Source organism: Tiliqua scincoides, chromosome 1 (genome assembly GCF_035046505.1).
Source record: "Tiliqua scincoides isolate rTilSci1 chromosome 1, rTilSci1.hap2, whole genome shotgun sequence".
Taxonomy (NCBI): Eukaryota; Metazoa; Chordata; class Lepidosauria; order Squamata; family Scincidae; genus Tiliqua; species Tiliqua scincoides.
This window is the reverse complement of record NC_089821.1, coordinates 82,229,194-82,239,870: the sequence shown is the minus strand read 5'-3', so window position 1 is coordinate 82,239,870 and position 10,677 is coordinate 82,229,194. Positions and strand designations below refer to the sequence as shown.

Here is a 10,677-nt window from a genome sequence, read left to right as displayed (position 1 = left end):
ATCATCTGCTAATTTGTCCTCGCTGTTTAACCCATTCCTGCCCAGCCCACAGGTGTACACATTTGATCCCTGTTGCATATATGCAACATTGGGCAGAGACAGCTATTAAAAGTCATCTGTGCCAGTGGTGGGCATCGCCACAGCTTGGGGCCCCATCATCAGTCCTGCCATAGGTGAAGAAATACTTCCTTTTGAATACAAGCAATGGTCTGCCAAAGACTCGAGAGTCCCACTTGGGCAGTAATTTTCAACCTTTTTCTTCTCATGGCACACTGACAAGGCACTAAAATTGCCAAGGCACACCATCAGTTTTTGGACAATTGACAAGGCACACCTTGCTGTTGGTGGGGGGGCTCATATCCCCAAGGGTCCTATTAATTAATGACCCTCCACCAAACTCCCATGGCACACCTGGGGACCATTTGTGGCACAGTGCTTGAAAATGGCAGCTCTTGGGTATAGGAGCACTTGGCCTCGCAGTCAAGGAGAAGAAGGCCACAGTGGTGGGGTGGGGTGTGCAACCTTGGTGGCAGGAGTTCCACTATGAGCCAGGAGCTGCTGCTGCCGCCTTGGAGATGAACCTGCTGCCACTCCAGGGATTACAGAGTGCTGGGGAAGCTGCACAGCTGGATACCACGTGCGGAGCCCGGATAAGGAAAGGAGAGACAGGCTGGTCGATCGCCCACATGGAGGGGGAGGAGGAGAGGTGGGCAGGGAGGGGAGGGAGGAGGAGGAGTCCTGCGTGCACATCACACGCGGGCAGAGTTCCAGCAAGCACCGAAAATACTACTCCACTTTCTCTGCTCACTGCCCTGGCCCCCGAGGAGCGGTGAGTAAACAGCTCCCAGGCGGCAGCAGCAGCAGCTGTAGCAATAGGGGAGCAGAGGCTGCATTGCCACGGCCCGGTGGGGCTGGGGGGCTGCATGCCATCGTGGGCGGCCCATGCAAGAAGGGAAGAGAGGGCGGAGGTGTGCGGGGACAGGGGCTTGGCTGCTGCGCGGGGAGGGGGTGCCCGAGCACCTGCGTCTGCACGGAGGGCAGACACACTGGGGAGGGGGCTGCTCCAGGCGTGCGTGGAGAGACTTCCCCGCCCAGCCAGCCCTAGATCTCTCTCGCCCTGCTGCTGAGACAGCCAGGCCTTCGCAGAGGGGCTCCCCTTTGCGAAGCAGCCTTGCTCTCCCCCTCCTCTGCTTGCCACTCGCGCCCCTCCATCCTCCCCGAACGCTTCTGCAAAGGGGGAGCGTGCGCGCTCCGGACCGGACCCCTGACCAACCCCCTTCCCCCCGGGGAGGCTTCGCTCTTCCGTCTTCTCTGCTCCGCCTCCACACTCATATGTATTTATTCCGTTTCCTCCTGCTGGAAATCTGGGACCCTGCTGGCCTGGCGCGCTTCTCTTCTGCAAGAGCCCAATGTGTGTGTGGGGTTGTTGTGCCCGCCCTCGAGGGAACCGTGTCCCTTCCTTTCCCCTTGCACGTCGGGATGCGATGCACTCGTAACTTTGGGGTCGGAAGAATCTGTTCCAAACCAGACTGCGAGAGCCCGGGCCATCTGGCAGTGTTGCGCTTCCCCCCTGGTCAAAAGCGCATGGGTACAAAGCGTGTGGTCCAAAGGGGGGGACTCCCGTTTGCATAGCAGAAGTATTGCATTGATCCGGTGATTTCACTTTATTGGACATGCAACCAGTGCACGTTTACCTGGAAGACCCACTGTTGAGTGTGGCTTGCTTCCCGGTAAGTGTGCACGCAATCGCCTTAACATTTCTGCCCAACCTTGCTTATGCACAACAGGGATCAAATGTGTACACCTTTGGGCTGGGCAGAAATGGGTGAAGTCAGACTGGTTACTTGTCATACTTCCATAGATACAAGGCTGCAATCCTATCCACACTTTTCTGGGTGTAAGCCCCATGGACTAGAATGGAACTTACTTCTGAGTAGACATGCATAGGATTGGGCTCTAAGAATACCTGGCCTCTCAAACCCCAGTCGTTTGGAACTTGACCTGCAAGGTACTTCTGTACTACCCAATTTAGGGCCCAATCCTATCCAACTTTCCAGCACTGGTGCAGCTGCAGTGCAGCCCCAAAGTAAGGGAACAAATGTCCCCATACTTTGAGGAGGCCTCTGTGACTGCCCCCCAGCTGCAAGATGCAGTGCACACCCCATTGACAAGGCTGCACCAGCCTGAAAAAATTGAATAGGATTGGGCCCTTAGGGTGTAGTAAACTATTCTCATTCCCTTTAGGTTGTGTTCACTTCCTGAGAGGAAGTACTTTATTGCTAGAGTGAACTGGTACTGTTTGAAAGGGTAGATCCTAATATACACACAGTCTGGGTTGCGAGAGAGTAGACTTCAGAGCAGGCTCATGGGTGCAGTAAGGGTTGTGAAGCACTTTACCAGTGGTCATCCTGGTCTTAAACACTTTTACTCAGTACTACACTAGGTACTCAGTACTACACTAGGGCCCTAGTAGGCTCGCAACCTATGGGTGTAGTGGAACCAACATGTGGATGTGGTCCCATATTAATTAAAGCAGAGTGTCATGTTGTAATCTTGTGTGTGTGTCCATTGTAGTGAGGTGGAGAATTTCTGGCTAGTAATTGTGCCTCTCTTACTTTTTTCTGGAGATGATAAGGAAACAGCAGCCCCACCGTTAACCACACCTCTGTAGCCAACACCTTTTGACAATCAGAGTTAACCTTGTGTCAGTGTAATCTTTAGTAAGCACCCTTCCCCTTTATCCAGACTAATGTTTAGCACAGCATGTTATGTGTCTTTTAACTGTGAGTTAGGACCCACTGGTGGGTTGTGACCTGATTTTCAGTGGGTCACCAAAGGGTGATGGAAAGATCATAACTAATTGCCTTAACCCCTGGGGCTGTTGAAAAATCAGATACTGTCTGCTATTTACCCTGCAAAGAGCTGAGCTTCAGCAGTTTGCAAGCATGTGTAAATATAAGGAGATAAATGTTTGAGAGTCTTTTTTCTGCTTATTATTACTTATAAATAAATAAATAAATATTATTTCTTTCTAGATCTCCTTTTTTAAAGCCAGGTAAACCTAGATGGGTCCTGATGGAGTGTTGTTCTAAGAAGTGGGTCCTGGTGCTAAAAGTTTGGGAACCACTGTTTTAGGCTCTTTGGCAAAATAAGGCTGCACAGTACTGTATTCCTGACTAGTTGTCACAGTCACATTGCAGAAGGCTAAAGCTTAAAGTGGTCTCTGTGTTTTTTTTAAAGGGGGAGTTATTTCATACACCTAGTGGTGCTTGAATTTTCTCTCTTTATTATGCTGCTTTTTGTTTTTGTCAGAGATTTCCACATAAAGAAGAGGAGGCTGACTAAGATGCACGCCTCATGTGCTCAATTTCAGGGAAACGGGGGGGGGGGGAACTTTCCTAGATTCTTCTAGTAATTGGGATATGCTAACTGAATTCTGTGTATGCTAAAACTTCAGCTTTCTTTATGTTATAGAAGGTGCCTTCTTCTGATATCCTTGTCAGTGAGTAAAGCAGTGAGTTCTCCTCATGTGTGTGCATATGTAGATGTCCTGATTCCATAGCAACCTGCATGTTTGGAGTATTTATTACTTTAGGGAAGTTCTAACTGAGATATTCTCTTGTACAATGAATTAAAGAGACTGTTGCTGCAACAGATTAGGCAGGCCAGGGGAAAGTGTCAGCCTGCCTCATCTGCAGTATGTCAAGTTCCAAGAGATTCAAGGTGAATCTCTAAACTTGGACCTAAATGATGTGGCTGTCACTAAACTGGTGATATCACCTTGCAAGTAAGTAAATTATCCCTCTATATTCTTTCTCCTTTCCATTCTTGACTATGTTTTTCTCCATCTTCTGGTTGGAGGGAATGGGGTAGATAGTGTTTTATTTTGAGAAAGATAAAATCAGAATATCTCTGTGGCTTTCTCGGTGGTGGCTCCTGTACTGTGGAATTCCCTCTCCTTTGAGGTTCAAACAGCTCCTTCTTTGTTCACTTTCCAGTGAGGCCTGAAGACTTTCTTATTTCATAAAGCATTTGACTGATAGAGAACATGATGGCTGCTTTTTAATAACTTTTTAAATAACTGCTTTTAATACTGCTCATTTTATTGCTGATGGCCTTGCTGTTTTATGTATTATTGTATTTTATAATTTTATGTTTTTATGTATTCTATGTCATTTAATTGTTAGCTGCCTTAGGTGCCCTTCAGGGGAAAAGGTGGATTACAAGTCCAATAAATAAATATTTATTTATTGTCACTAGAAAAGGCACTGCTGGGGTGATAAATAAATAAATATTTATTTATTTATCACCCCAGCAGTGCCTTTTCTAGTGGCTGTCTGCTGGTGTTCTTTTGCATCTTTTTAGATTGTGAGCCCTTTTGGGACAGGGAGCCATTAGTTATTTGATTTTTTTCTGTAAACTGCTTTGTGAACTTTCTGTTGAAAATACTGTTTATTAATAATAATAATAATATAATATCATGCAGCTCAAGGAAAAGAGGGTTTCCAGTGAGGTGAATTGAGAGAGGGGAATATGGGAGGAAAACTTTTTTTATTGCATTATTGTCACATGTACTTGACAACAGAAACATACCAGAAATAATAGCAGTAGTAAAAAAAAAATTCTGTAATGATTTCCCATTGATTTCAGTGGTACAAGTACATGAGAATTTACCTATGGATTGTGTTGGCTGGAATCCACTGAGTATATATCCTTCCAAGAACTAAAGAGGTACCAGAAATCCATTCCGCAGTCCTGTGTATACTGGTCTGGGAATAAGCCCTGTTCCCTGCAGTGGGACTTATTTCTGAGTAAACATGAGGAAAAACAGTATGACCAATCCAGGTGAAGCAGTTTCAAATAGCTGTTTCTGTGCTTGTGGAAACATAAAGTAAATTATAATCTGAGCCTGAATTCAGGAAGCTGTTGGGGCCAAGTTGTTAATTAATGTATTAGCTGTGGCTGCTGTTTGTATTACAGTGTTCTTGTTTTGTCCCAGCAAGTGTGCACATGTCCCTGCTTCTAAGAACATTTAAATTGCTTCCTGAATACAGTGTGTGCGTTGTTTGCATCCAGTTGCTACAAGTGAACCCAATGCCAAACATGTTGGGAGGTAGAAGGTGTGGAATATAGAGTCAAAATTCTTGGAAGTCTCTTTTCCTCTCTCTTTTTTAAATATACTGACAGCCCAGCCCTTCTGAGTTCAATGGCACTTACTCCCCCAAAAAGTGTGCATAGAATTGCAGCCTCAGACTGCAGTCTTGCAGTTTTCATACTTATCTGGGAGCAGGGCCGTCCTGAGAAGGGTGTGAGGCCTAGGGCAACTCAAACAGTGTGGGGGCACCCCATTATGGCCATATATAAAGAGAGAGGGTGTGTGTGGGGATAAAATAAAAGTCCTGGGGAGGGGGTGGAATTGCACATAGACCCTTACTGCTTTGCATGGCTGGAAGGTGCTGCTGGCTCCATTGTCCTGCCACCCTTTCTTGCCTCTTCCCTTGTAGTGTGGAGATGGACAGCGGGTTCCTTGAGTCTGGGGTTGGCTAGATTTCGTCTTTGTCAATGCCCCTGCCACACAAGATGGCACATGTGCCTCCCAGAGTGCAAACTGCCAGACACAGCAAGTCAGAGCTCTCAGCTGAGCTCTTTGAAAAGGAAATGTGAACACAGGGCTCTTTAACGGGGAAATTTAAAGATGAAATGGCAACTCAGGGGGAAAAAAAACATACCCCAAGCACAGGGTCCAGGGCAGCCTAGTTGTCCTCCCCAAGGGACGGGCCTGCCTGGGAGTAAGTCCTATTGTATTAATTTGAACTTATTTCTGAGTAGTTGAGTATAAGCTTGCGCTGTTAATCTCACTATGCTGTTTGTTTTAGCTGACAATACTATGGTAGAAAGTCCTATATTATAAACCAGAAACACATATAGCATATAAAGGGGAAAAAACTGATTAGACAGAACATGTGCAAAACCAATAATAGGAAAATATGCAGTGTAGATACTAATACTTTAAAACTGTATCCTAGAATGCTTTGATTTTGGCCTTGACAGTTTCTCAAACATGATTTGTGTAAAGGAGTAAATGAACATTATCTAGCACTGAAGTTCTCAAAGTGTTTCATAGTAGGCCTCCTTAAGCAACACACACACACATACACACACCCCTATAGAGAGTATAGCTATGCTCAAGCAGAGTCAGCAAAAATGCAGTGGGCAACGGACATTATCTTTCTATGTCTGCCAGTGGATAGATTAGAGAAAAACAACAAGTCAAAGAGGGACAAGGGTAAACTAAAAATGCCGTACAGAAGCCATCCACTGAAAGATGAATGCACAAACTACCAAATACACCTAGAAACAAACCATCAACTTTCACTTGGCGTGTGTCATATTCATATATAAAATTTCCTGCAATAAAATGGTATTTAAAAAACACCATCTTTGAAAACTCAAAGGACAAAATGAAAAAGAGGAAGATAAAAGAAGATCACAGACCCATTCTAAAAGATAATTTTATGATGACAGAATAACATAAGAGAACACTTTATAAAAGATCAAAGCAACACTTTGAAGAGACAAATCATTCCAATTACATAAGATAAGACATTCCAATACAATAATTTCATATACAGTGACATCTATTCCGGACCTTAATCATGGAATGAAGAAACAATTCAGGACAGTATCTTTTGCGTCAAGAAGTCCAATTCAAACTGGATTTTTTCTCATTGAGATTGTACTCATATACAGGAGACTTGAAAGCAGAATCCTCTGCATATTTTCCCAGAAGTCAAATGGAGTTACTGCACTGTCATAGGACTGCACTGACAGTATCCAAACATGTGGCCTTTTAAAAATTTGTTAGAAAAATCTTACCATATCCAAGAAAGCCTCTTCATAATGGTTATGAAACCTTTAAAATCTCAGTTCATACCTTTACCTAGAAAGCCATGTTGTATGCTAGTTCTAAAAAATATTCTACAACAAAGTTTAAAATATATGAAAGACATAAGGGAAAGAAACCTTTCAAAATAGAGTGTTTTCCCAAACTGAGTGATTACCAAACTGCAAGGAATTTCACAGCCCAGTTGATAATATCCACTTTCTAGAAAAACCAGCAAACAAAATAATGAATAAGTGGCTCTCAAAGTTATCACATGTGAATTGTGGGCCCCCCCAGAAGTGGATTCCAACTTACGTTGCCACTCACAAGTCCCTTGGTGTGCATATAGAAGACTTGGAAGAATCAGGGAAGAGCTGATGCATCCTCTGCTAGCCGCCAGCAACCATCTTGCTGGAAGGGCAGAATAGATGTTAGCTGACACAGTACCAGGAAAGAAATTACACCATATTTGTATAATCATGTAATGTTGCATTATTTCTTGCCCATCACTCATCTCTGGAATTCTTCACCATAGGATATGGTGGTAGAACCTGGCCTAGATTGCTTTGAAAGGGGGATTCAACAGATTTATGGAGGAAAGTCCATCACACACAGTGAACATTTCAAGGACTTGGTCTAATTCATTAACTGATTAACTGGATCAATCAACTGCTTCTGTGTACCTTTTATGCAGTATATGTGTGAATTATAGAATTGTGGTATATATGTGAGTTATAGCATAACAAATTTGACACTATAAAGTGCATTTTCTTGAGACCCTGCTTGATCAAGTTAATTAATTAACTGATTAGTTACTGAATTAGACCAAGTGCCCAAAATGTTCATGGATGCAATCCTTCTCCCCCCCCCCCCCCCACAAAAATACCCTTAGCAGCATCTGGAGAATCTAAAGCACAGCTGAGCCTAGTTTGCATTCCCAAGGGAGTGGGGTTTCAATGTCCTGCACATGTTTTTATCCCTTTTGCATGGGTACTGGTCACCTCCCCCCAGCTTCTGTGTCTTCCTGTCATTCTACTCATCTATATCTTGCCCTTCTGCCACTTGAGACTGTGAAAATAAATTGTAAATTACCTTAAAATTTTGGAAGTAGACTAAATTAGACACATAAGCAGAGAGATGCAGATGTGTTCAATTTGCGTAAGAAGAATGGAGTTGAGTTTGTGCGGAGGCATTCCATGTAGTTTCCCACAGTCCTGAGTATTGCCTTTTGCAAACACAGGCATCTGCATGACTCCCTTGCCTTGAAAGTTGCTAATGCATGTTAAAATTAGGTTAAAATCATCAGAAGTGCATGGGGATCAAGTAATTGTAGCAAAAAGCAACATGAGGCTTCAGTAGTAAATGTCACCTCTTATTAATGGGAATGAATTAACTTTGTTTACTGTCAGTTGTTTGGCATATACACTGCGCAAATTTCCAACAGACTTAACTCTAAAATACACCAGACAGATAGGATGTAAGCATCAGTTACTTGATAACCCATCAGGATCTTTGGAATGCAAAATATGATCATTTCCATATAAGCCTCTTATAAGCAAGAGATACCAGTAATTTTATGAGAAAGAGGACTATAGAGTACACAAAGTGGTGACTTCATTTCCACAAACTTTTAGCTCCACTAAATAGTGGTGTCTGAACAAAGATCACTCCAGATGATCAGCCCTTGGATTATGTCCAGCAGAAGCTTCAACACTTAAAAAGCCCAATGTCTTGATGATAGAGTATGATTTATGGATAGCCTGCCTCATGTATCTTTTAAAACAATGGCTCAAAAATGGGCAGCATGATTTCCATGCTTATTCTCACAACAGTCTTGTGAGGTCAGACCAGAATCTCTGTTTGACAGACAAGCAGTTGATTCGAAGAGGAAGTGACTTTGCTGAAGCCACCTATCTGGAGCTAGAACCCAACTCTTAAAATTCCAGCACACTGGCTGCCATAGGTCCTTGTTTCTCAAACAGTCAGAATCTGGAAGGGAGGAAAGGAGGTGTTGCAAGATATCTGTAAGACTGTTTGTTTCCTTACCTTATAGCCTGATGAAGATGTGAAAACTTGCTGTTTGATATCTTGGCCTGGTTGGGAGAATATTTTTACAGTACAACCAGCCAGCACGCAATAACAAACACATGTGTTCACAATTCAGGCACATTACAGATCATGCCATCTCATCTGGGGATGTCTGGGGCATTTTCTTAAATTGCATGGGGAGGGAGAAGGTTTGGGCAAATCACCCCACCGTGTGACTAAAGAAAAAGCCCCAAATTCCTCCCAGATGGGAAGGGAGGGGCCAGAGTATGTGTGCTTGGTGAGCTCTTGCAACTTTTACCATGTGGGCCAGTCTGACACTCCAAGTATTGTCCAGATTGGCCCTTTGTTACATTTTAGTTGGTCCTAATGTAACAGTAGGATTGTGTGTTCTTCTTCTAATGGACTGACACAGCTACTTGCAATTTTGCAGGAGACATTTCAAAGAATCAAGGCAGCTGTGCAAGCTAATCTAAGCTTTGCAAAAGGTGGAAAATGGCAGCAGGGCCTAATTAGTAGATCTTAAACGCTGAAAAGAGTCATCAATCTAAAGAAGCCCCCGAATTAGCCATAGAGCAGCATCACTGTTTTGTGAGTACGTAGAGCAGGTGTTTAAATGATGACTGAGTATATTTTGATGACATCGTTAATCTCGTAATAAGCTCTCTAAAGCTGAGCTTGGCTCTTCTGTGCCAAATCTAAGCAGGATCATAACATACATGGCAGAGGCTTTTGTACTTTTGCAAACCAATAAGATCATGTTTTTGTACCTGCATGCCACTAATATCTTTCTGACCATAGTGGTCATTGTATGCTACTCCCACAAGTAATGTTGCAGAAACAGTAGTACCATTTGCTTCTCCATATGCCCTTTTGGGGGCAAGGCGCTAATATCTGCCGTTTGCTGCTGCAAATGCTAGTTATTTCCAAATAACAAACAAGTTGGGCAGAGGAGAGCAAACAAATGGTAAGTACTGAGTAAAGTAACCTTGAAAATGTTCAGACTTTCAAAATGTACTGGGAGTTATGCAGTACAGGAAAATACAACCTTCAAACCCCACCCACCCACACTCGCACTTAAAGATTAAAAAGTGATAGCACTATAAGTTTAAACAGTTTCTGGAATTTGACAGTGGGGGAGCTAGGCGTTGGGTTGTTAGTTATTTGATCAGAAACTGTACTGGAAAATGCCCATAACCCTGCACAGCCATATCGCCAAACTGCCGTTGCAGTGGCGCAAACCCCTGCTTTCTGCGAGAAGCATTGCATTTTCTCAGCTTGACCACACAGCACTTAGCTTGCTTGGAAAGTGTGTCATCCCAGAAACAGCCGAGTGTATTATATTGATTTAAACACACACACACACACACACACACACACACCCAAATGCACATTAAATGTGCAAAAATGTTTATAAGGGCCCTTAAGTGATCGGCCACAAACTTCTCACAACTGTGAAACCTGATTTCTTTGTGTGGAATGTCCCAAACAAGCCAGGGTCCTGTGTTATGTCTTATTGCTGTTTGCTGTGCCTGCCAGCTTGCTAGGGACTGTCCAGGTGGCCATCATGTCATCCTACCCACAGTACAGCATTTACTGACTTAAGATTCAGATGCAGCTAAACCCTTAGACAAATGATTCATTCCCAAGGGGATTTAAGAATTTGTTTAAGTGAAATGTTGAATCAAACTCTCAGGCCTGATGTGCTCTATGGAAATGACTATATTTATACACAGTTGGTTATGTAA

The 10,677-nt window shown here is 43.5% G+C and overlaps 1 protein-coding gene across 1 annotated transcript in view; it reads left to right on the top strand.

Annotated features, from left to right (window-relative positions):
• The first annotated feature begins 766 nt into the window (after window positions 1-766).
• Window positions 767-10,677, top strand: part of STEAP3 (STEAP3 metalloreductase) — a 36,549-nt gene continuing 26,638 nt past the window's right edge. Inside the window, exon 1 of the mRNA XM_066611854.1 lies at window positions 767-829. The gene's annotated coding sequence lies outside the window, so the exon portion shown is untranslated. The remainder of the gene's footprint in view (window positions 830-10,677) is intronic.